General features: G+C 42.6%; 1 protein-coding gene and 1 pseudogene across 14 annotated transcripts in view; one reads left to right on the forward strand and one right to left on the reverse strand.

The window, feature by feature from the left end:
• ZBTB20 (zinc finger and BTB domain containing 20) overlaps window positions 1-25,065 on the reverse strand; it is an 894,540-nt gene that overhangs the window by 76,798 nt on the left and 792,677 nt on the right. For all 14 annotated transcript variants that reach the window (XM_066240869.1, XM_066240865.1, XM_066240864.1 and 11 more), the window contains one exon: window positions 6,100-6,199. The gene's annotated coding sequence lies outside the window, so the exon portion shown is untranslated. The remainder of the gene's footprint in view (window positions 1-6,099; window positions 6,200-25,065) is intronic.
• On the forward strand, window positions 17,214-17,305 carry LOC136312318 (small nucleolar RNA U3; annotated as a pseudogene).

Below are 25,065 nucleotides of genomic sequence, written 5' to 3' on the forward strand. Positions count from 1 at the left end.
GAAAAGGGCAGATGTTTCGTAAATATATGCAAAGCAAAACTGGGTGTACTCTGAACACTTCCACAGAGAAACAGACCAATCATTGTACACTTCCTCCCGCCACACTGTTTTTTTTTCTTTTAACTGTTTTTTTTTAAATTCTGCATTAAAAGAAAAAAAAGTGTGGCCTCAGGCACCTGCCTTTCAACGGTTGGTTCTGACATTCTGACCAAATATCTCCCAATTGTCCAAACAGAACAAAAGCATTTTCATCTCCCCACTGCAAACATTTCTGTTATGAGAAAAAGACTGCTTCAAGAACTGGGAAGGCGTTTTAAGGTGACTGGAGGCTGGGTTAGCCAGCAAACCCTCCCGGTTTTTAACTCTCATTGTGCTGGCCCTGGCAACAAGTTTTGGGCTGAAACATAGCAGTGAGAAAGGCTGTGGATGATGTTGGCTCTTTCCTCACTAGACCATATTGTCTGTCGAAAGAAATATGCATTAAAACATATTGATGAAATGGTAGGTATCACACATATGAAATGCATGGAAATTAACCAGATCAGTGGCATTTGATGTATATATAGTTCACACTTCTTTGCACATATTGCACACATACAGTGATGGCAATGTTTTCTGCAACATATGGAAAATAAATATTTAATCTGTGTGAGCTCTTATCAGTCTCCAGGGTCTGTTGAGAGAAGAGTGCTCTCTCTCCCTCTTCCAGTTTTCTCTCTTCTCTGGGATCCTGCACTCTCCTGCACATTAACATGCCTGCCACTTAGCAGCCTGACTGGATAGAAAAGAATTAGTAAGAAACTCCTGTTGGTTAATAACTACCTAGTCATTAAGAATTAGTAAGAACCTCCTCTTGATTAATAATTATAATAAATAATAATTTAGACCGATGTTCCCCCTCCCACAGCTCTTTGGATGGACTGGTAACCATTCCCTTACTCTCTTTCCCCGCAGTACACTGGGAAAGGCTTAGTAGAGTGTTTGGGGATAAGGGCAGAGGGCAGGTGGTAACAAACTACCCCAATGAGGATTGCTGGTAGCAGTGAGTTTCACTATCTTGTAGCTGTGTGCTCTAGACAGACTACCCTGCTTCTCTGGGCCTCGGTTTTCTCATCTGTAAAGTAGAAATAATAATACGTACCTTCTAGGGCTAACATAAGAATTAAATGAGATAATTCATGCCAAGTGATTGGCATGGCCCTGGCACATGGTCAGCGCCCAGTGATGGCAGCTCTTTTCACAGAGAGCATCATTTCTGTGGGTTTTGTCATTTCAGCTCTAACAGGGCACTTCCCTTTACCTTAGTAATTTTTCTTAAGGTCTATATTTGGGCAGAGGCAACTGGACTGTAATTATAGCAAAGGTGGAACGAATGCTAGGATAAAAAATGTCTTCTTCACGACTGGATAAAGAAGATGTGGCACTCAGCCATAAGAAATTATGACATCGGATCATTTACAGCAAAATGGTTGGATCTTGATAACATTATACGAAGTGAAATAAGTAAATCAGAAAAAACCAGGAACTGCATTATTCCATACGTAGGTGGGACATAAAAGTGAAACTAAGAGACATTGTAAGAGTGTGGTGGTTACGGGAGGAGGGGGGGAAAGGGAGAGGGAAAGGGGGAGGGGGAGGGGCACAAAGAAAACTAGATAGAAGGTGACAGAGGACAATCTGACTTTGGGTAATGGGTATGCAACATAATTGAAAGACAAGATAGCCTGGACATGTTATCTTTGAATATATGTAACCTGATTTATTGATGTCGCCCCATTAAAAAAATAAAATTATAATTAAAAAAAAATGTCTTCTTCACCAGTTCGACCTTAACTCTATTACGCTCCTGACACCTTCTTACTGTTCCCCATTTGCCACTGCTGCTCCTATACCAAGAGCTCCTCTTGCTGTTGAGGGTAGAACAAGCTACACTTGGCCTATAGGAGGCCATCAAACATGAGCACTATGGTCTGTCTACTCATTAAAACCAACCTTACTATGTGTTCTTACAATTTATTCTTTTACTACTTGGTTCTCAGATCAATTTAAGAGGTTTTTGTGATTGAAATATTTTATTCTCTCAATTTTTTAGAACCTACTTGGCAAGACTAAGTTATACTGTTTTCCAGTGTGTATCTCCTTTACCGTACCAGTCAGGATCCGGGCAAGAAACAGACGGCACACTCAAAGGTTTACCTGAAGAGAGTTTAATGCAAAGACTGTATGTCTATTGAGGTGCAGATGAGGTTAAGGGACCCTCACACGATGGTCAAGCATCAGGGACTGGTGGTGGCAGAAAGCTGTTGAATCTCAGCTTTAAACTGTTCAACTGAAGGAGCAAGACAGGGTGTGGCTCTCAGTCAAGTCTACACTGGAGCTGGGAGAGGGCTGGATTAGTAAATGCTGTGACCTCCCTCTCCTACCACTGTCACATCTCTTGCTGATGTCTCCTTTAGGCCAAAGTCAAAGGGAAGCAGAGGAGAAGACAGCTGGGCCGTGGAGTCCAAGGAGGTCATCCTCAGCCTCTTGGGCCACAAATCAGGTCAGAGAATGGCAGAGAATGGTTATGGATGGATGGATGTGTGTGTGTGTGTGTGTGTGTGTGTGTGTGTTGCTGATGGTGGGAGGTTAACAGGCACATTGGTTCTTTCCCTATCCATCTCCTTTCCTTCACCCTTTTCCTCTCAATTTTACTCTTTGGATGGAAAGACACAGCAAAGTAAAATGAAATTAGTTCTCTTTTAGTGTCCACATACCTATTTTGTCTATTTGCCATTTATGGGAGAAGAAAACTGAATGTAAGCTCCTTGGAAGCAGGGATTTTTGTTTGTTTACCACCATAACTCTAGTACCTAGAAGAGTGCCTGGCATACAGTAAACATCCAACAGACTGTAGCTGACTGAGTGAATACACCCACCTCTGTTGGCCAGATACTGTACACATTCTCATTTAATTTCACAGCAACCCAGGTACATAGGCGGGCCACTGAAAATGGCTGTCCAGATGGTATGGGAATGGGTAGGGTTTAAAATCTAGCACTCCCCTCTTCCTACCTACCCCGAAGTCTTGAATTCCACAGAAGGGGACACATTTTTTTGTAATTAGTCCACCTCTTTATACTTTAATCACCTTATTGCTTTTGTACCTAGCAAGTCTCTTTAAGTTTTATTATTATTTCTCTTTCATTTATGAGGAAGCTGAGTTTCTGAAAAGCAGAGGCTGCAAGGATTAGACCCGATCTGTCCATTCTCTAAGACACGGGTCCCCAAACTACGGCCCCGCAGGCCGCATGCGGCCCCCTGAGGCTGTTTATCCAGCCCCCGCTGCACTTCTGGAAGGGGCACCTCTTTCATTGGTGGTCAGTGAGAGGAGCACAGGATGCGCATGTGTGCGGATCTGGAGTACTGTATGTGGCAGCTCCGCAAAGCTCGATGTTGCTCATGTACAGTACTACTTCCATTTTGTTTTTTTACTTTAAAATAAGATATGTGCAGTGTGCATAGGGATTTGTTCATAGTTTTTTTTATAGTCCGGCCCTCCAATGGTCTGAGGGACAGTGAACTGGCCCCCTGTGTAAAAAGTCTGGGGACCCCTGGTTTAAGACCTGTGAAATGTGAAAGCAGGCACTGGCTTTCTGCACAGGCGAAATACTTCCAATGGCAGAAAGACTCACTCGGGGTTGCCCAGTGATTGTCAGGAAAGCTTAGGCCCTGATTTCTGGCTCTGGATCTGGGTTCTCTGCAGCAAAGGGAGGTAAGAGTGGTAAAGACTCTTTCCTCTCCTGAAGGATACAGAAACTTCGAAACCTAACTGCACCCTAGTGCAGCTGTGCTACTTGCAACAGCGCAGTTATTCTGTGATGAAAAAAACTATCCAGATGTGGGGGTTTCTTTTCTTTTTCGTATTTCTTTTTTTTTTTTAGTGCAATGTGTGTGTGAAAGAAAGAGAGAGACAGAGACAGAGACAGGCAGGAAAGGAGAGAGGTGAGAAGCACTGACTCAGTTGCATCACTTTAGTTGTTCGTTGATTGCTTCTCATACGTGCCTTGACCCGGGGGCTCAGGCCAAACTAGTGACCCCTTCCTCAAGCCAGTGACCTTTTGGCTCAACCCAGCAACCATGGGGTCATGTCAGCGATCCCATGCTTAAGCTGCTGACCCCACACTCAAGCTGGTGAGGCTGGCTATACTCAAGCTGGATGAGCCCGCACTCAAGCCGATGACCTTGGGGTTTCAAACCTGGGATCTCAGCATCCCAGGTTGATGCTTTATCCTTTGAGCCACCACCAGTCAGGCCAGATGTGGGGATTTATCAAGGAACATCTTACACTTGAACTCAAGGATGAATGAAGGTATTCACACAAGTGATTTCCCCACTTAGGTATGAAATGAAAAAACTTTATGTTTGATTTTATGTAATGTCTTCAGCCGCAATCCCTTGACCCCATCAGTACTGCAGGGCACTCTAATGGTCCCCATCTGCATTTGGGCCAGGCAGGCCTGCCTATCACCTACACATCCACTACCATCAATTACAATTCAGGTGACCTAAAGTATTTAAGGTAAAAAGCAACACAAAACAAAACTAAACAAAAACTCTGGCTTTATCCCTTTGGGTTTGATTTTTGCCAAAATAGCTAAAGACATAGAAAATACAAATGTGAAAATGCTACCTGAAGCCCAGAAGGATGTTAGCTTCCCAGGTTGGTTTAGCATTTTTCAGTAACAGAGATGTCTGTAAAATGCTATATTATGACCTGCCTCATACCCTATAGGAAAACTTGTGAATACAATAAATATAATGAGTTTCTGTTTTAAAATGTGTACTTAGGCCCTGGCTGGCCGGCTCAGTGGTAGAGTGTCGACCCAGCACGTAGAAGTCCTAGGTTCGATTTCCAGTCAGGGCACAAAGAAGTGGTCATCTGCTTCTTATTCCCTCACCCTCCTTCTTCTCTTTTTTTCTCTCTCTTCCTCTCCTGCAGCCATGGCTTGATTGATTCAAGCATGTTGGCCTTGAGCACTGAGGATGGCTCAATGGAGCTTCTACCTCAGGCACTAAAAATAGCTCGATTGCAAGCATGGGCCCCAGATGGGAAGAGCATTGGTCCCAGATGGGGGTCACCAGGTAGATCGTGGTCACGGTACATGCGGGAGTCTCTCTGTCTCTCCTCCTCTCACTTAAAAAAATGTATAATTAAGGTTTTAACATACATAGCCTCTAAATAAATTAAATTCCTGGCGTTTCTAGTAAAAACAAGAAACGTATATATTCATCTGTTACTTTTAGCATTGATTTATGAATACTTGGTATCAGTCTGTCACCACTGTCTTCCTATAGACATCTACGTCCTACCCCAGCTTATTTCTGCACTCTGCCTTGCAGAACTGTACTTCCGCTACACAAATGCCTGTTGTAGGGGGAACCCAACCCGGTCCCTGGAGCCCTGCATTCAGAGGGCCGAGCTGAACCGCATACAGTGGCTGAGAGATGTGGCTGAAGGAGCCCAGAGCCCCATGGGGGCGGGCCTTGGTCCCGTAGAGTAGCAAGGAGAAAGGAGACAATAGCACAGGCATAGAGATGTAGCCCTGACAACCGGTGAAAATGGGTGAGGAGAACAGGCTCCCAGTTCTGACCAGAGTGGCACGAAATGACAAGCTCCAGAGAGATTCAGCAGTGGTGCGGTGGGGAGAGGAGAGGTAAACAAGCTGGGTAGGAGCTGCCACTGCTTCAGGTAGAGGTGCAGAGGAGCAGGCAGAACAGCACCAGGGCACGCAAGGTGCGCTCCGCCGCAGCCCGACGCGGCCACCTGGAGAGGAAGGCGCGGCGCTGCACAGGGCATAAACCGCACAGAGCATGCGCTGCAGGTGGAAGCGGAGACCACTGCGGGCACCTCCGGGCTGAGTCTGACTGTCACACTGCATCCAACAGAGGAAGCCATCTAAAATTTCTGACTTTCCTCTTACCTTCAGTTCTCTCTCCTGCCTCCCTCACTGGCTGCTTTTACAGTTGTGTGGTTTTTGTTTTTGTTTTTGTTTTTTTTTGTTTTTAACTAAACAAAGTGAACTAAGAGGGCTTTCATTGGCGGCATAATGTACTCACAGTAGTTTCCAAATAAATGGTGTCACTCCTCAGGTAATCACTCCAAGGCTCGGGCCTAGTGCAGATGTTCATTGGGGCAGGGAACAGAGAGCGGCTGCATCTAGGGCAGATGAGAAACACACACCAGTCAGGCTGTGAAATGAACGTGGGGGCGACCATTTGTTTTGATAGAGACGGAGCAGTGGATTGGCTGAGAGGCTGGGTGTGCATCTTTGCACCAGTGGACGGCAGGGCAGGGAATGGGGACTGGAGAGGGTGCTGTGCCGACTGCGTTCGCAGCATTTCTACCTGACGGTCTGTGTGGTCTACGGCACAGCAGCACCCTGTTGGCGCAGATGGAATTAATTTTGTGGTTCTGAGTTGGAAGCTGAGGTGGAGGATAAGGGTAGGGGAGGAGGGGAAGTGTCCTTCAACTTCGCTACGGCCGACCCTTCCATTGTTCTTGGTTCCTCGGCAGTCTCTCTCTTTAGTGCCTCAGTTCTGACCTATGCTCCAGAGGCCCACTGACCGGGCCACGTGTCTGAGCGCTTGCTTCTCTCCACCTGTCATCCGTCTCCATTTCCTCCCTATCTCTAGCCTGTGGGGCTCGGCCGCGCGGGCTACAGAATGATTAGCCTCTGTCTCAGAGGCCTTTTCTCAGACCCTGCTCTTTGGCCACAGTGGGCTTAAATGACCACTTGATTCCTGAAACTCTCTTCCCTCCTCATCGGGACCTTGCAATATTCTGACTTTCCTCTTACCTTCAGTTCTCTCTTTTGCCTCCCTCACTGGCTGGTCTTCTTTCTCCTGTTCCTAAATTTAGATATTCCTCAGGATTCTCTCCTTAAGCTTTCCTACACCCACCCTTCATGACTGCAACAATCACTTCTCCATAGAGAACACCCACATTGCTATCTGTAGTTTCTGCTTATCTATAGAGCTCCCGACCAACATTCTAAATAACTGCTGGTAATCAACTCGTTCATCCATTGATTCATTTGTTCAGCGTTGACACAGGCATCGGGAAAGGTGGACAGGATGGGGCCTCTAACTTTGAGCAGCTCTCATCTTCATCATATACTGGCACAGGCATTTCAAGTTCAGAAAGTTTAACAGAATGTATTGCCTTTTCCTCAAAATATTTTCCTTCTCTAGCCTTCTGATTTCCTGCCATTGGTACCATCTTCACCCAGTTACTTGGGTCTACAATTGAGGCGTCACCTTTAATGCCTCCTTTTCTTTTGCTTCCCAAATGTAATCAGCAGCCATGTTCTGTGGTTTTTACTCAGACTGCTGCCTGAACTCAGTACTTGCTTTCTATCCCAACACTGATTTATCCTTCCATCACTTGTTACCAGTATCTGTGAGAGCCTCCTAACTGCCTTCACTTCCTCTAGATTCTCTTTACCACTAGCCCATCTTTCACAATCAATCCTATGTTATATTTCTAAAGTACCATTCTAAACATTTCACTTCTTTGCTCTTTTGCTTACTTCTCAGTTTGGCATTCAAGGCCCCTGTAATATAGCCCAAATCTATTTTCTACTCTTATCTCTATAGTCCATTCTCCACTGCTGCAAAGTCTCACTTTTCCCACATCTACAAATAGCTTTTTTTTTTTTTTTTTTTAATGCAAGAGAGACAGGAAGGGAGAGAGATGAGAAGCACCAGCTCATACATAGCTCTAGCACTTTTTTAAGTTGTTTATTGATTGCTTCTCATACGTGCCTTGACCAAGGGGCTCCAGCTGAACCAGTGGCCTCTTGGCTCAAGCCAGTGACCACGATGTCACGTTGATGATCTCATGCTCTTGCCAGTCACCCCACACTCAAGCTGGTGAGCCCACAGTTAAGCTGGATGAGCCTGCGCTCAAGCAGGCGACCCTGGGGTTTCAGATCTGGGTCCTCAGTGTCCCAGGTCGATGCTCTATCCACTGCACCACCACTGGTCAGGCTACAAATAGGTTCTTTAGGGGAAATCCAAATGCCACCTCATTTATGAAGCACTTCCCAAAGGAAGATGTCCTCTTGAATCCTTGAGCACTTTTACACTAAGCCCTTTGCACATTCTGTAGATTCTAATAATTATTTGCATAGCTTATTCCCAACTCTCTAAGCATTTGGAAGGCAAAGACAATTTTTACTGTGTATACACAGTAGTGTGCAATACCTTGCCCACAGGTTTGTGCTCAGCTGACGTCTGCTGACCCAAACTTAAAAGGAAGAAAAGATTCTTGCTCAAAGTCATGGAAACTGAGACTAAATTAGAAAGACCTTAAAGTGCATCTCTTCCAACCCCTCATCTTTCAGATGAGGAGATTAAGGGAACTGACTTGCTCAACACCACATCCCTGTTACTGGCCCAGCAATGATAATTGATATACAGGTTCACAGGTCTCTACCTATCTCTCATTTCTCGCCCAGCACCGACTGGCCCTGCAGACCTCAGCACCGCCAGATAGGAGGGAGTGAGGGGCTGAGAGTGCTCTGCCTGCAATGATAGACGAGGTTCCAAGAAATAAAGACTTTTGTTTCACTTGTTCACTTCAATAAACCGAACAGATAAACATATTTTTATAGTTAAATAATGTCTTAAAAATGAGGTAAATTAAAAAAACCAGGAAGCAAGCTTTCCTAACATTACTAGCAGAAACCATTATGACAACACTGCAAATAGCACTGGGGAGGTAAACTCAGGGTGACAACCGGGAAGAAGAAAGTTCTCATGCTCTGGAAAAGTAGTGAGTTCTGCTGCAGTTCTCGATGAGAACGGGCTGCAGCCATTCCATGGTGAATTCATCACCTGGTAGAAACACAGGCCATTGGCACGTTTGCTATTATGCCGCACCAACACTCCTTTTTTTTTTTTTCCCCCTGTATTTTTCTGAAGCCGGAAACGGGGAGAGACAGTCAGACAGACTCCCGCATGCGCCCGACCGGGATCCACCTGGCACGCCCATCAGGGGGCTACGCTCTGCCCACCAGGGGGCGATGCTCTGCCCCTCTGGGGCATTGCTCTGTTGTGACCAGAGCCACTCTAGCGCCTGGGGCAGAGGCCGAGGAGCCATCCCCAGCGCCCGGGCCATCTTTGCTCCAATGGAGCCTCGCTGCGGGAGGAGAAGAGAGAGACAGAGAGGAAGGAGAGGGGGAGGGGTGGAGAAGCAGATGGGCGCTTCTCCTGTGTGCCCTGGCCGGGAATCGAACCCAGGACTTCTGCACGCCAGGCCGACGCTCTACCACTGAGCCAACCGGCCAGGGCCCCAACACTTCTTTTCAACCTAGCTTTGCCCAGTTTACGTTTAAATTTTTGCTTATTTTTTGTACACTATATCACTAATTTACTTGTAGAAACACACAGATGACTGCTACCGTGTCTGTCTGATTTCCTTCCCTTGTTCTCTTCTTGTGGTAGGAGGAACATTAATCATTTAATCTCAATTCTATCCTCAAACAGAATCATTTTTTCCCCCTCAACACAAGAAACCGAACCCAACACGCCATGGGGATGACAGCGTGTATCTTGGTTAGGAAAACAGACTCTTCCTGCATCTATCTCAGTAGTTTTCACTTGGCCAGGGCAATTCCGCCTTTTCATATTCGCCTGTAGTACTACAAGACCTCCTCTGACTCCCAGCACTTCACTCGTTGTTCCTCACCAGAGGGAAAACCTGGTACTATGAATCATACTCTTTTCAGACAGCATGGTGGCTCCATGCTAAGCACGGCAATGTCCATTAACTCTCAAAATCCCAGTAGCCACATAAACAGTCAATTCGGCTCAAGAGCTCTTCACAGCTCCTATTGAACCATCACAGGGCTGGACAGGTTATCAACACTTCACCAGACAGAGCTGCCTTGTCTTTTCTCCCCTGGCAACCACGCTAAAATGATAAAGGAAATCACTGATCGATATGTCTAGTACATTGCAGTGAAAAATTGCCTGGACACATACAGATCCATGTGTAATTAGGTAAGTGTACATTTTAAGTATGCCTGACATTTGATTTAAATTGCATTTTATAATTAAATGGAGACATAATCTTTCCGTCCTCTAATCAAATTCCTCTCTTTCAGTCTCACATCCTGCTCTTATAATCTTCCTTTCATTTTTTTGGCAAATTGTCACCTGTCCCCTTCTCCTCTTCCCTCTTGCCTCAGCACACATCCGAGGGTCTGTTAATCAGAAGCACAACACGGTGTGTGCCATGTTCTATTGCATGAAGGGTGGTTCGGCTCCAAAAAGGACTTGTGAAAAATGACTTCATGAAGTTTCATATTCTTTTTCAATGACTTCCTTATCCAATGTAGTCAGTTTTTTTAAGTCAGAAGATAATTTTGAGAGGCTGCTGGGACTGCACATTCTTCCCAGAGCCTGGAAATGCAGCTGTTCCCTCCTCTCTTACATCACTGCTGTAATAAAGACTCCGCTCTTGGAGCCCAGCTGGAGGGCCGGTGCTGGTGTCAGAGCCAGAGGAGACGGCGGGTCAGCCCCGTCCCAGCCTGCTTTGTTGACATCTCTGCGGCTCTGTCTTGGAAGCCCTTGGAAGCAGAGCTGTTATGTAACACACTGCCACAGAGCTCTGTGAGGAACTTTCTACAGGTCTTATTTCACTATGGCCTTTCCTATTCTTTAGCAATCACACCAAACCATTTTAAAATGACAGCTGGGGCCTTCGTGATCAAAGTGTACCAGAAATATAATAGTAACAATAACAGCTGCCGTGCACGACACCTCTACATTTTGTCGGGAGCTGCACAGGCATTTTTATATGTAACTATATTCTCATTTAACCTTCACAGCAACGCCATCCTATAGGTATTACCATACCCATTTTTCAGATGAGGGAAAGTGAGGCTCATTGAGCTAAAGTAACCATTCCAAGATGAGAAAGCTGTGGATAGTGAGGTCAGAGTTCAAACCCAGATCTCTCGGACTCTAAATCTGTATTTTTTTTTCCACTATACAGCAACTGTTCCAACACAGCATGGATGCATTTCTAGTTCCCACTGTGATATCAGCACAAGAAAAATGCTTATGCTTTTTCCATACTGGTTCAGAGCCACTGAAAGGTCCGAAAGCACACAATTCGGGTGAAGGGACTCTTCCAGAAACTATCAATATATCTGGTTCCTTCCCGGCTCCGTCTTATCTGAAGATGAGAACAGTCTTCTCATCTATCTCATAACCATTTTCTCAAACTCGGGGGAACTGATGAGTCATCCGGGATTCCTGATTCAGCATGTCTGCGATGGAGCGAGCCTGTGCTTCTGCGTTTCTAACAAGCTCCCAGGTAATGCTGACGAAGTCTGGGTCCTACAGGTTCCCGTCTGACACTCACCTCCCCACTGAGGGTTGTTTCTGAAGGAGCAGTTCAAGCTGAATAACTTGGCTAAGAGCTCACAAGGCTCGACTGGCTTCTGATTCTGGGCCAGTGTGTCAGGTCATCAGGCGTTAGGCTAAATTCAAGGAGTTTCTGGCATAGAGCAAATTATGAAAAAAAAAATCATTTCTAGGTCCCCTAGGATTTTCCTCCCCCCTTGGAAATTAAAATGATAATGTCTCTAACATGTAAAGTTCCTATTTTTTACCTTATTTTTATTTTTAACAATAATTATCTGGTAATAATTCAAATAACACCTTTCCTCTGAGAAATTCAATGAGCTTTACTAACCTTAATTGTCTAACAGCAATTCCCAGGTGTAGATAAAGCTGTCTCCAAGATCACAGTAAATTTAAAATCGTTCCACTTCCCTCCTCTCTTTGTCCCAAATGTAGTAATGAGTTAGTAGCGAGGGGTTACTAATTGGCAAAGACCCACTATCTCATAATTTGAGACACAAGGAATTTCAAAAAGCAAGGGTAAGTTCAAGAAATAATCGGCAGAGAAGTGGTTGTGGGGGAGCGGAATGCTGGTGAGAGAAAGAAGTAAGGAGAAGGGAAAGAAAAAAGAAGGTAACATCGGAGAACCAGCCGGATGACCTTGGAGGAGTCATTTCACCTCTAGGTGGCTCAGCGTTTCCATCTCTAAGAAAAGGAGGTGCATTTTATGATTTGTAAGGTCCCTTAAAATGTAGTCCCCTGAGAAGAAAGATGTGGGAATGAAATAGCTCATCAACCTGTTAAACCTGTTAAAGAAATCTATTTGACTTTTAACTTTTTAACTAATTACCTAAAATGAATTCCCAAGTCTACATCATTAATCATCATTAATCCCACCTCTCTGGAAACTGGTGAGAAAACCATTTAATGAATAAGGCACCGTACCATGGCCAGACAGACTCATCTGGAGCCCTACCTTCAGCTTTCTGATGCATTCATAAATGTTTTACTTTAAAATTTTTTAGCACCTTAATTAACCACTAGTTAATACCCATGTCCAGAAGAAATACCTCTGATGGCTTCAAGACCTCTGGGATGGCCCTGCCAATAGAAGGTCCCACTGCTTGTCACATTAAATCTATGTTCATTTTCTCCACAAAGATTTCTTCATTCTTTGACAATTTACTAACTCTGTTAATAACACTTGCACATCCCAGGAGCCCTACTGCTATCAGGTACAGTAATTCTTATTTTTAAAATAAGAGATCTTTGAGATCAAGTGAGACATATACATGTATCTCCCTATACACATACATATGAGCGTGTTGGCGCATGCCCAGTCCAATGTTCTACCCACTGTGCCACCACCTGGTCAGATGAGAACCTCTCTTTCTTAATGTTTAAGGAATCTGCTTTTTCTACCTGGTCCACTGGTAGGCCCCTGGTGGCTTCACTGGATATCTTTGTGCAGTCTGACTTTCCCCCATAATCAATCATTTTAACATTGTCCTCAATAACCCTCTGGATTTTCTAGTTCCCTGACCTTCTCTCAATATAGGACCTCTTATGTTCAACCACGAATCCATATCAAGTCTTACCATTCCCCCCCCACTCTCAGTACAAAAGCTTACACATATATGCTGTCTGAACTCTCATTCTTGGTGTTGTTTCTAAGTATAAGCCTACTGCAGGTTTTTCTTAATATGTCCTACTTTACCAAGTTCCATTTTCCATTCCCTTTTTCAATTGATGACCTTCCCTCCTACATTAGTAAGAGGATCTTACCATCCCGTGTGGTAAACTCATTGGCTCTCATTTCCTCCTCTAATATCTCTAAATTTTTATCATTCTGTTTCCTCAAGATAGAACCATACCTTTTTCTACATTCTCTTGCTATCTTGGAGGTTATCCTCTCTACTTCTGATCTCTATTTTTCCTTTTGGTTCCATCAGTGATATCTTCTTCTCTGTAGTTGATGACATATCCATTCATAATAGTACTAGATTAATTGTCATAATATAGTGTTTTGCCCTTCTAAATCTTTCCAGGCCATATATTTCAAAGTGAGTTTTATAGAAATACATGCTGTGTGAACTCTCATTCTTGGTGTTGTTTCTAAGTATAAGCCTACCGTAGGTTTTTCTTAATATGTCCTACTTTACCAAGTAAAGTACACTAGAACCTCAAGCTGTATCTCAAAAAAGTTTCTTGGTCAAACAAATATAGGAAACACTGTATTCCATATGTCCCTCTTGCAAACTCTTAATGCATATAAGGATAGCAAAGGTGTTGAAGAACCCAGTATTGTCCAGACTTATTGGATAACAGATCTCTCACCTGACCCCACCCTTTTTAATGGAACACTTATTATCCTTAGAATATACTTAGAGAAAAGATGCTTTAATGGATTTCCCCTCATTCTAAACTCTTTAGCCTGGGTGATTAAGGTCACTGAACCTATATCAAATAAGCCCTCTCAGATATCCTTTCCATAAATACTCCATTTGATCTGAACCAGTTAACTTACAGAGCACATTTGTATCTCTTGAGACCCTGAACATATTCTTTTTGCTGCTTGGAATGTCTTTACCACCTTTTCCTCATCTAGGCCTTTCTGCTCCTTTAAGTCCCATATTAAATCATATACCCATTCCCTATGAATCCTTCTCTTGTGGAAATTGCTTTGGCCCATGTTTGCTTCTGCCACTCATTTAGCAGTTAGAGAAATGGCTATAGTTTAATGCCTGTTTTCTGTAGCACTGGTGAGACTGTGAATTCTCTAGGGCATGGAACTTGTTTTACAGATTACAGGAAATCCAGCACTTTGCATAGCCCTTTAGGTGCATAGTACAGGGTTGTAACCATGTTAATGTTTCTCATAGACAGAAATGATGACACTGGAGCCTGGTAGATCAACGCTTGATTTCTGTAGCTACTGGGACAGTTTAGTATGTTGAAGGGCCAGTGGAAGGTACCACCACCTTGTTGGGAAGAAATAACACCCATCATCACTGTTATCATTTTTTCAAATAATGTGTTCTTTGGTGAGATAAAGGCTAGGTCTAGAGGAGCGAATACAGAAGTGTAAAATAATCTAGGAACATCAAAAAACTCATGAAAGAAACGACTGGAATAACTGCCTCGTGGGCGATGAGATTGCCATTCATGACCATTAAATCATGGTAAGCTGATGAAATAAAAAAGGGTGTTTTCCTTCATGAGGACATCAGGGGCAGTTTTGTCCAAAGATAAATGCTTATCACTGAGCCTGGTATACAGAGTGCACAGCAACCATCCGCAGAATGCGCTCCTGCCTTCCAGTCGACTCCAACCTCCGTCTCTTTAGGTCAGTCTGGAGACACGTTCTGTTGGAGAAGTCAGAGCAGCTTGGCTGCCACTAGCACAAAAGGTAACCCCCACACAGTGAATTCCACCTTCCCCATAACGCTTTTTTACTGTCACGTCACATGAGCACAGAGCAGGTGCATGTCTCAGGCGAGTGTGTAATATTCAGATATTAAGGGGCTTTGAATTTTTCAGATTAGATGTTATCTGAAGTTGGGACTTAATAGGTTTCCTAATAGTGAATTTGTACTGAGGCTAGAACTAGAAATTTGCTCTCTTGATGCCTAGTCAGGAAGTTTTATTATGTGAGAGAACAGAGTATAGCTTTCTTTCTTAACACTACAATGACAAATGATTTTCATGGTTAGCAGAAGAGAAAATGCGTTTCATTAAAGTACAGCCTGTGAAGTATTTTGCTACCTTCCTGGATAAAAAGTGGTAACCAAATAAAAGATTTAATTAAAAAGTATTTTTAAATCAGAATGTTTATTTATGTTTATTTTAAAATAAGTATAGACTATATAATGTAATATGTGAAAATAGTAGGATAATGGTACAAATTCTATAATAGAAAAGTTTGTGTTCGTCCTTAGTTAAAATTCCTAACAATGAGGTAATATTAAAATAATAAATAGTTATTATTAGTAGTAACCATAAATATTTTTTAAATTGGAATTTTTACTGTGGGGAATTATTGGGTGTGTAAAGCTACATAACTTAGATACTTTTCCACCATGCCCCTGTTTAGAGTTACCTTTCTGGACACTGCATATTTAGGCATGAAAATGAGGAGTGGCCTATCTTTTGGATGTGTTATGGGCCACTGGGTCAAAGCTGCTGTTATCTGTGAGCCATGGGCAGCTTCTGCAGTCAAGTGCCTTAGTTTCTTCTTTTTGTAGTAAAAATAGTTCTGGATGAAGCCTGAGATCTCTCCATCCCTCTCCGGCACGTCACACATGCTGGAGACAGGAGGGATGATTTAGACATATTAGAGCTGTGTGATGCTTTCACAAGCCCTCTCTAAAGGTGCGTTCTCCTCAACATGAGTGGCACAGATGAGAAGACTGAGGTGGGGGAGGGAGGATTCAGTTGCCCAGCTCATGAGCAGAGGAGCTCTTTCAGTAGAAAATCTTGGCTTCCCCCCTAAATTCCATGGTTGTCAAAAAGCTTTGTAGCAAATCTGAGAAGCAGAGCACTCAGGTGGAGAACCACTAACTCTGCCTTGTCTTCCTGGATCTGATAACAACGAGTCATGTGACCATTGACAAGTCACTAACTTTCCTGAACCCTATAAGATCACAGTCAAGGAGCCCATAATGACATAGTCACCTGTGCACTGTCTAACCTCTTACCTGTACATGAGTGTTGGTTAACGAGGTGTTCTTTGCCTATCTTATCAAGTCGTGATGCTCAAATACGCTGCCGCCTGTGGAAGTGCTTTGCATCAAGGATGGCTACTGGAGGAGTGAGGAGACAGTTCCCGTGTGTGAGGGCTGACAGCCAGTCCTCTGCCACTCAGGTTTGGGGAGAAGCTGTAGGAAGGCCCTGGCACCAGCTCAAAGCCCATCCGTCCTCTCCCCTTCCTGCTCTGCTACACAGCATCACTTGGGCAAAGTTAGTTGGCTGTCTGAGCCAAACACTCAAGTCCCAGTCTTTCTGAGTAGAAGCCACAGAGAATGCTGAGCAATGCTGAGCCACAGTGCAGGTGACCAGCATTGCTCCTCGGGGTGTGTCTGAAACACTGGGAGGCCCTGGGGAGAGAGGTCAGACATCACTGGTCCTGGGGCCTGGTTTTCTCGTATACATGGCTTCAGCCCACATGATTTCACCTGGCTGCCCCAGGAGACAGAAAAGACCCAGAATGAGCAGGAGCCTCCTCTCCTGATAACCTAAGTGCTCTGATTGAAAGGCAGAGGGTATCAGCAGAATGGCTGTGCCGAGTCGGAATTGATTTCTCCAGCCTTCGTCTGCGTCTGGTTTCTGTCTCATTTGGAGGTGGTTACTGTTACTACAAGCAGCATGAATCATGTCTCTGTTAAAAAACAGAGCTTCAATTGTCTTACATAACCCCTGGTAACTGAATGTCTAATAATAGCAAGCCATTTACAGGTAGGGAGTCTGCCTTTCTCCCAGACTCTCTCTTTTCTCTCTCTCTCTCTCTCTCTCTCTCTCTCTCTCTCTCTCACACACACACACACACACACACACACACACACACACACACTACTCCCAATGCCTCACAGTTAAGTGAGACAGACAGGGAGGAGGCAGAGGGAGAAAGGGGCCAGTACAATTGATTTTTATTTGGATTTTAAAACATATTGAATAATCATGCATCACAGAGCCTGATGACCAGTATGTTTAACTGAACTAGTTTAATATAAATGGTAGAAAACAAGCATTCCTATTCAGTGTATTTGAAACAGCAAGGAGCACCAAAGACACCAATCAGACACCTTCTCTAACACACTAAGACTATACTTTCAGGGATCATTTCTATAGTTTGTTACTAACACACTGCTACTACATAAAACCCCAAAGACGGGGAGGGCGATGGAGGGGTTCAAAGTGGGTACAAGTTTCATTAGATTGCCTACTAGCTTTCCCCCAAGCAGGTTTAATTTTCAAAGGACATTTTCCCCCTCTCCTTTTTGTATGACCAGAGACAGCAATTTCAAAGGTTCTTGGCTACAGTCATCACCTAAAGTTCGAGAGGATGAAAAGAAACTGAAAATACGGCTGCAGCATCCGCCCTGCAGGCTGTCCAGTGGAGCCCTGTTATCTGAGCCACTGTCTTCAGGGCAGAGAAGCCTGCATCTGAGTACCTGTATTCTCCCCAAGAGCATACTCTCTGACTTACACAACACGATGAGGTCTTCTTTCACTTGTGATCCCCACTCAGCCGCCCGTTAAGGTGATTACCAAAACACAAAATAGGACCAGCTGAAAAAATGACTCTTAGGAAATTATGAAGGTAAGTACTTCTTTAAACCACTAATTTGGTTAAGAAAAAAATAGGCTCTAGATCAGGAGTGGCCAACAGTTTTTGCCCCCAGGCCAGATTAGAAAGAAAACTTTTTTCACAGGCCAGGTGAAATATTAAAATTAAAAAATGTTAAATACAAAAACAATTCGTCTAAGTAAACAAAATTTTATTATGTAATTTGTTTATGAATAAATGTGAGTAATTTAGTACAACAAATTAACAAAAAAACTAATGTGACGTGTTGAGGCGCTTTGCATCGCCTATTATTTTTTAAATATCTGGCTCTATACTTGTAGCTATTCTTAACACAGCCTCCAAATGTAAATCATTCAATCTTGATTTTGTTGTACTTTTATTTAGATTCATTAAAGAAAAAGTTTGTCCACAAATATAATTGAGCTGAAGATTACTAAATATTCCTTGGCAAGTTTTTGTAAATTTCCATATTTTCCATTATTCAATTGCTTATAAAAATTGCACAGATGAGTACAAAAGTTGTAAATCTTTATAATGGAATTTTTTTAAAAAATGAAGTATTGTGAATCCATTCGACCAATTATTGGAAGTTAACCCTAGATTAGTCACACGCGGAATTCTTTTCCACGTATCACTATCTTCTTAAATATCTCGATTTCCCATAATCAAAGACGCTTCCGCTTCTGAGTAGCTGAGATTTTAACTTTCATTGTTATACAATGGTTAGATATCGTAGTTTATGTATAATGATTTAAAAGTACCAGTTATTTCATTTCCACAGTGCGTCGTGCGGAGAATATTAAAAATTTAATTGCGGGCCGCATAAACTCATTACGCGGGCCAGATGCGGTCCGCGGGGCCGTATGTTGGCCATGCCTGCTCTAGATAGTAAGTTAAATTGTCTATGAGGAAAAATATACTGTTAAGTTTGTAACATTCATGTCTCCATTCCTCACTGCCTCGTCATAGCCATCCTAAGAAATCTCACTGGGGGCTACATGTGCATTCCCAGGGGCCCGGGAGCTCTAGATACTATGTAAATTGGACAGCGTAGGACTTCATGGAAAATTACAGATGGAGGCTACACCCTGTCACTCCTGTGGACTAGGACCACAGAAGGAAAACCCGCTTCTCTGTTTTAATTGTTCAATAACATGAAACAGTGAACGAGGCCACTTCAGCAAAGAATGTCCTTCAATCCAGTCACTTTGAAGACCAGCACCTGGCTTAGTCTGCCTGTTCTTCAGTTGTTTAGAAATAGAAAAAGGCATATGAATATAGTTATATATGTCAAGATGGTTGTGTATTCCCTGAAAATAGGATTTATGCTGCCTATTTCCTTTTGGAATACTCTTTCAATCGATAAGCAAAAGAGTTTGGAATAGAAAGAAAGAGGAGAAAGGAAAAGAAGAAAAGAAAGAGCAAGAGAATGGAAATGACTGGTGTCTCGTTCCCCCCACCGGCAAACCTGGCTGGAGTGGATAATAACACACACACACACACACACACACACATACACACACACACACCCGCTGCTAGCAGTCTTTGCTACATGCCATAGGGAGGTGTCTTCTGGAGAAAAGGAGTTCTAGGATTTTCTCACAAATCACCAAATGCAGAACAATAGGGATCTTGACCACTCAATCACCCCACATAACAATAGAACCACAGTGGTGGGATGTGGCTGACAGGGCTAGACATTTCCACTTACTTCATTCGGTTTGCAAATTAAATTGTTCTTAGAGTTCAGGTGCTCGGGGACTCAATGTTTTGATAAAAACAGCCATAAGATGACACAGCTTTCTTCACAAAAGGCTTTTCTCTAACTAGTGTGACTATACTGCCAAATGGTTCCTGCTCTGGAACAGTGGGGACCGTGCCTCTTCTTCTCTTGGCCTCACACACCTGGCTCTTCTACGCATCTGTGAGGCGATTGCACGCCCTGACATTTCAGGGCGCTGTTAGCCTGTTCCTTCTCAGTGGTGTGTGAGGCACCTGAGCAAGGACTTGGTGGGCCAGACACACTTAAAATGTAAAAGTAGATTTATTATATGGTCTTGCATTACAACAATAAGTGTTCCTGTTTTTTTTATTTGTTTGTTTGGTTTTTGCTGACAAATAGATCATAATAACCAAGAGTGGTGCAAAAAACCACACATTGGATCAGGAACGTAGAGTTACTTTTCAAACGAAGCAGAGACATTTTGAAAAAGAGAAAGGGTGGATGCTTTCCCCCTACTTTCAGTAAGCATTTATTGAACGTCTGCTGTCAGTGATGGACTCTTCATTCACAAAAGGGCACTGGGCTATGCCAGACTCTTCTCATGTTCCTCTATCACAGGACAAAATATCAGTGAAATACCGAGCACTGCTTGTCTGCGATCAGAATGACACTAGGAACTGGTGATACTGATGGCAGTGGGAATGCTTTCCTTCCTTACAAAGGTACAGAAGTCTAACAATGTTTCATGGACAGTTGAGGGAGGCTAACTGAGCAGATATGGTCTGACCTATTTATGCGTTCCAACAAATGTCTGAAATTCCAGAAAACTTGAAAACCCTAATAATATGATCATGCCATTTTTATAGAAATGATAGGATTCTTATGAAAAAGAGAGAGAGATATTTATGTAGTAAGCCTCTTGGTATTTGTAGAATATTTAGAACACTTCTGAGAACACTTCTTCAGTTTTGGAATCATTTATAAGAATCTAACAATTGATCACTATAGAATAAATTTCAAAGCGTTTAATTGAGAAGCTTGTTGACAATCAAGATACACAAAACAATGCTGGGTGGGATGAAGCGAAGTTATTCTTTAAAATGATTACAGAGAAATTGAAGAAATGATAGTGAGGTTGGGGTAGGAGGCACCTGACTGTAAATCAGAAGATCAGTGTCCAAAGCCTTGTGTGTCAACTGTTATCTGATGTTGCAAGTCATCAAACTTCTACACAAATGGCCAACAGATAAATGAAAAGATGTTCATATTTGATACCTATTAGAGCAGTGGTTCTCAACCTTTCTAATGCCGTGACCCTGCAATACAGTTCCTCATGTTGCGCTGACCCCAAACCAAAAAATAATTTTGGTGGCTACTACATAACTGTAATTTTGCTACAGTTATGATTTGGAATGTAAATACCTGATATGCATTATGTATTCTCATTGCTACAAATCAAACATAATTTAAACATAGTGATTAATCACAAAAACAATATTTAATTATATATTGAGAAATATTTATTACTAATGGACTTCCTTACCTGGTGTATTGGGGCTACCATTCCGTAAATAGCTGCTTTACTAATGGATCTGTTTTTTCCAGATTAGTGGCAAGTTTTCTATATAGAACAGTGTGAACTACGTCATAGGATACACTGCAGTTCCTGCACAGCATGGTATCTTTCAGGGCTCTTTCACACTATAAAGCAGCAGTTTCTGCGGTGGAATCCACATCTCATTTACTTCAATGGGAGACCCGTGGATTCCGCAGAAGAGAGATCCCCTGTACGGCAGAAATGCAGTTCCGACACATTTCTTCCTCTCCTATTCAAGTCAATGGGAGGCCGCAGCAGATTCCGCTCAAATATAGAGCATGTTGCTTAATTTTTTCCACGCTAGACTGAAAGAGGCCTCACACTGAGGAATCTGCTGTGTGGATTCTGCAGTGTAAAAGATCTGCCTCCTATAGAAGTCTATTGGGGGTGGCGGATTCCACCTTTGGAATTTTTCTGCTCTAGGAAAAGTTCTAGCGTGGAAAAAATTAAGCAACATGCTCTATAGTTGAGCAGAATCTGCTGCGGCCTCCCATTGACTTGAATAGGAGAGGAAGAAATGTGTCGGGAACTGTCATTTCTCCACCTCTTATTGAAATCAAAAGGAGGCTGCGGCGGATTGTGTGGTAACCCGAGATTCTCGGGAGCTCTCTTCCACAAAATCCCCCGCACCCTCAATGAAATCAATAGGAGGCGGATTCAATGCCGGAAACCGCTGATTTCAGCAGTTTCCTCATTCAGAATATGGGGAAATAGTGGGAGATATGGGAGATAATTATACATTGGGGAACAGTGTGAACTACATCTTATAGTGGTCTCTTATAGTATAAGACTGATGTAGTTCACACTGTGTAAATGTATGGAGTTTTGTGTAAGTGTAAGCTGCTTTGTCTACTGTGTAATGATTACACACAAAGCACCTTACACTTACACAGTATTGTGTGTATGGTGTGTGTACTGTTTTTATATTATTAACCTTTTTTACACCAGCAGGCTGTCTCACAGGCTCTCTTGGCTCTCCGCCTCTTGCCTCTCCGCCTCCTAGGCTTCTGTCCTCTGGAGCTTGCTGCACCCGCCCACTTATGACGTCTGCAAGCGCTGGACACACGTAATGTGCTGCTATGGACTGTGGAGCGCCCCCCCCCCCCAAACGGTAGCACGGCTTCTCAGCGGCTAAAGCCATCGGAAATATGTATTGATGGCTTTAGGTGACCCCTGTGTTTTGGTCATTCAACCCCCGCTGGGGTCACGACCCACAGGTTGAGAACTGCTGCATTAGAGAAATGCAAATCAGAACTACAATGAGACACTACCTCACATCTGTTAGGTTATCAACAAGACAGGTATAATAAGTGTTGGAGAGGCCATGGAGAAAAAGGAGTTCTTATTCACTGATGGTAGGAATGTAAACTGGTACAACCATTATGGAAAAAAGTATGGTGGTTCCTCAAAAAATGAAGAATAGAACTACCCTATGACCCAGCAATTCCTCTATTGGGTATCTACCCAAAAAACTAAAAAACACCGGTACATAAAGACTTGCTCCCCCATATTCAGTGCAGCATTATTCACAGTGGCCATGACATGGAAACAACGAAAGTATCCTTTGATAGAGGACTGGATAAAAAAGATGTTGTACATATACGTAATGGAATACTACTCAGCCATAAGAAATGATGACATGGTGCCATTTACAACAACATGGATGGAGCTTAAGAACCTTACATTGAGTGAAATAAATAAATCAGAAAATGCTAGAACTGTATGATTTTACACAGGTGGGATATAAAACTGAGACTTGTGGACATAAATAAAAATGAAGTGGTTACCAGGGGGAAGGAGATTTAGGGAAAAGGGATGGGGTGATGGGAGGAGGGGTGTAAAAAGGGACAAATATAAGGTTATGGAAAATGATTTCACTTTGGGTAATGGGCACACAACACAACAGTTCAAATGCTATAAAAATATTTATCTGAAACCTATGTACTGTTATTGATCATTGTTACCCCATTAAATTTAATTTTATATATATATATATATATATATATATATATATATATATATATATATATATAAATAAAAGCTTCTGGCCCTGGCTGGTTGGCCCAGTGGATAGAGCCTTGGCCTGATGTATGGACGTCCTGCATTTGCGTCCCCATCAGGGCACACAAGAGAAGTGACCATCTGGTTCCTCCTCATTCTCCCCTTTCTTTCCCTCTTCCTTTTCCACTGCCAGTGGCTTGATTTTGTTCAATAACTGGCACCGGGTGCTGAGGATAGTTTGGTTGATCCAAATATGTCATCCTCAGGCACTAAAAGTAGCTCAGTTGATTTGAGCATTGGCCCCTGACAGGGGTTGCTGGGTGGATCCTGGTTGGGGCACCTGTGGGAGTCTATCTCCCTTCTTCTCACTTAAAAAAAGAAAAAAATAGCTTTTAAGTCTCACTTTTCTCATATGTAAAATGGGAGTGTTGCATTAGATGGTCTTTAAGAGTCTTTCCAGTTATGGCATTTATTGATTGTAAAGTAAGACAAAATGACAGTTACCCACTCCACTTCATCTCATTTTGGTGAATAGGTTGTTTTCTTCTGATCTGCCTATGTGTTTTGTATTGGGTTTTAGGTTTCTGGGTTCTAGAAGTCACAGAGTATAAATATGCAAGTCATTTTTGCTTATATACATGGTGAAATAACAGGAGAATAATTCTCCCTTTAAAAATTGTTTTTATTTGAATTTATTGGGGCAACATTCATTAATAAAATTATACAGGTTTCAGGGGTACAATCCTATAATAAATACATCACCTGTATATTGTATTGTATGTTCACCCCCCCAAGTCAAGTCTCCTTCCATCACCATTTATACTCTTTACGTTCTTCTCCTATCTCCCCTCATCCTCCTTCCCTTATCCCTTTCTTTCTGTATCAGTGTTCCTTCTCAAATCAGACTTACATGGCTATGACAAAAACATGACCATTCTGACACTGACAAAGATTCTTCCTCATCCTTGTCACAGGCCTTTATTCATGCTCATACAAGCTTATCTGATTGGGTTATTTCTATATTTATATTCTGGCTATTTTTTCTCTCCCAACTTGTTTGTGAAATCCCTGGTAAGCATAAAGCTGGCAAAACAAAACAAACAAAACCAAACAGCTCAGTTTGAATAATTTATTTCAGTTAAGGCAGTATAGGAAGACATTCTAACTCTCATGGAAAAATAAAGCTTTTAAAAATACTTCTGTAGCTTACAAAATACTAAATAAGATGTTATAGCAATAATAGCTTAATATGTTATTATTGTTTTTCATTTTCAAAGAAAATGATACATACTGGACCTACAGTCTGGTGTGGATACTTCCCCCAATATTTCTCAGGCCACTGAAGCCTCCAAGCCAAGAAGGTTCAGAGCTTGCTGAGACAAAGGGGCCCCAAGAAAACCCAACAACTAGAGCTTATACCATATCCTGACTAGGACTCCAGTTACTTGTGACTCTTTTTCCCATCTTTGTCCTGTTCCGTTGCTGGTTCAATTCCCTTCACCCAGAATGTCCTCTGTTTACTTCCCTTTAATGTTTAACCTTCCCACCCCCATCTTTCAAGACCCATGTAGGTCAAACACTATCTCCAAAAAACAACTTTGGTTGACCAACTTGGGACCCAGTGATAATTTTCATGGCTAGCAAGAGATAATTAGCTCTTGTGATAACTGGAGTCATTGAAAACACTTATCTAGAAAGTGCGTAGAGAACACCAGAGAAGATGATTGTTAAGAGTTGCAGGGTCCTCAAAAAAGGCTAAGCACGCTGGCTTCGAGAAGAGGCCCGATACAGAAGCAGTAGTACATAGAGGAGAAGTTATAGCTTTGGAAAGAAAAGTGGTAGTTTTGTATGAAAGGGATTGTTTAGAAATAGCAGAAGTTTTTCTTTTTCTTTTTTAAATAAGGGAAAAAATATTTTCTTAAAAGGACTTAAAACATTGGCTATAACAACATAAAGAAATATAAAATTTGATTGTCTTAATTATGAAGCTTAAAGTTAAGATTTTAATAGGGAGAATAGGAGACACAATTAAAAAGGGCA

Source organism: Saccopteryx bilineata, chromosome 8, assembly GCF_036850765.1.
Source record: "Saccopteryx bilineata isolate mSacBil1 chromosome 8, mSacBil1_pri_phased_curated, whole genome shotgun sequence".
NCBI classification, from domain to species: domain Eukaryota; kingdom Metazoa; phylum Chordata; class Mammalia; order Chiroptera; family Emballonuridae; genus Saccopteryx; species Saccopteryx bilineata.